A 2,290-nucleotide genomic window follows, 5' to 3' on the forward strand; every position below is an offset into this window, starting at 1 on the left:
AAGAAACAAATCTTAATTCAATCTAATTATCTTATATTTTATACAATTATACTTTATCTACTTCTATGATATTTAAAATCATTTTTATTGATTTCGTTTTAGGTTACAAAAACTGGTAGGCCTGCTGTATTAAACTACGATATCGAGTTCACTGCTCTCCGAGAAAAAATGCATTTATTGTTTAATGACGATCACATTTTAAGACCTATATCTGATAAAGTTTGGGTTGATTTGTCCTTTGCACTTCAATATAAATGTCAGCAAAGACAATATACCTATATAGCAGTTTATAAAAATAGGCATGATAGGCAAAATAAAAGAAAACATCTGCTAGGCATTCAGAATCAACCAAATTGAAGTGCAATGGAAACAGAATCTACTCCTTCATCTTCATTTATAGAAGAAGAAAATAATAAAAAGTTATTTCATTTAACTATACCCTATACTGATTTTTCTAACATTTTGCTAACATCTGTACCATATAAAAGTAAAGGAAATATAAGATATTATGATATATCGAAGCCAGGGACATGGACCGATATAATGAATGATGCGTTTTTGGCAAATCATAAATTGCCATGCTGTTTCATTTATAAACTAGGAAAAGATAATAAGGACATTTCAAAAATCAAACATTATTTAACATTCGAAGCAATAACTTGTAAAAAATGCAAAAATTATCTTTTTGGTTGGAGTGATGCTAAACCAAAACCAGGTGAACCATTATATTTATGTATATTAACAAAAAACACTGTCGTCGATGAAATAAATCATACGACCAAACAGGGGCGGACTGGGTAGGAAACAGGCCAGTCAGTGGTTTTAAAACTTGGGGCCATGTTTTACGGGAAATTAATAAACATAATAAAGTCAATTTTTTTTATCGAATTACTATTTAATTATGTTTGTTTATCAGTTACCATAGTAATTGTTGATTATTTATTAGTTATTACTTTACATAAATATGATAATATTAAAAGACTGGGTACAAATGTTTGTGATTAGTAAAATACCACGGCTTCGCCCACGAACAAACTACAAATTATCTGCAACTTCAATCGATGGTCGCGTGCTCGGTATAAATTCAAAATTTAATTTTCATTGATTTTTGTCGTGAGCAATAGCTTTTAATTTTTGTCTATCAGTTTCTTTTTTTTTTGCCATCCAGAACTTTGTTTTAATTTCGCAAGGTATTTATTACCATCATCATCACCACTATTTTTAATATCGTCAATTTTAAATTGAAGATATGTTACTAATCTAAATTCCAGACAGTATTGAATTAATATATATATATATATACAAAATTAAAACAATTAATTTAACCCATAATTGTACTAATACTAAAATAAATTATTGATGGTAATATAAAAGACTAGACTAAAGAGCCGTTTCCGCTAAAAATCATATTTTTGATACAATGATATATCATTGAATTTAAATTGAACACAATATACATTATACCAGTGTTTGGAACGTTCAATAAAACAGTGAACGCGTTCTTTCAAACACTGCATAATAATATTTATAGTGACCCACTTGACATTTTATATACAGTAGAACGGTACCCACTTGCAACTAGCCCGCATTTTAATATGTAAAGTAATAATTGCTAATAAAATATTATAATTTACAAATTTTAAATTCTGTTTTTAAATTGTTTGATATTATTTTACAAAATCCAATAATCGTGACTAAAGTCTAAGGAAATTAAGCAAAGAAAAAATTTAACATGAACTAATATGAAGAAAAAACGATATCCTCCAGTTATCCAGTTATTAAAAATACTAGGTTTCACTACGTGACAATAATTGTGTCATATATACCTGTTAAAATAACCACTGACATTGCCAAACTATAACGACAATTCAAATAAAGACCGCACTGACCAGCCACAATATATATATACGAAGTTATAAACAAAACTTAGAACAAAACTCTTCGGATAATTTAAAGTTAATTATTCACTCCGACCGCTCAATACAGACAGCACACCCGGACAGATATAATGCTCCAGCTGTAAACGAGGTAGCCGTTCTTTTGATAGATGAAGAAAAAGGTCCCAGAGATATCGTGCTGCACGGTAGAGACGGCCAACTTAAAAGGGTCTCTGAATTACACAGATCTTACGATCCTCTCCATTATCCATTGATGTTTGTAATGAGAAGACGGCTATTATTTGACCATTCCTCAAGAATGTACTGCCCGTAATAAAATTGTGACCTGTATGCAATTTTATACATTTAGATTGATGGTGAGAGATGGTTTTAATCCACTACATTACTACAGG

This window comes from Acyrthosiphon pisum, chromosome X (genome assembly GCF_005508785.2).
Source record: "Acyrthosiphon pisum isolate AL4f chromosome X, pea_aphid_22Mar2018_4r6ur, whole genome shotgun sequence".
Classification (NCBI taxonomy): Eukaryota; Metazoa; Arthropoda; class Insecta; order Hemiptera; family Aphididae; genus Acyrthosiphon; species Acyrthosiphon pisum.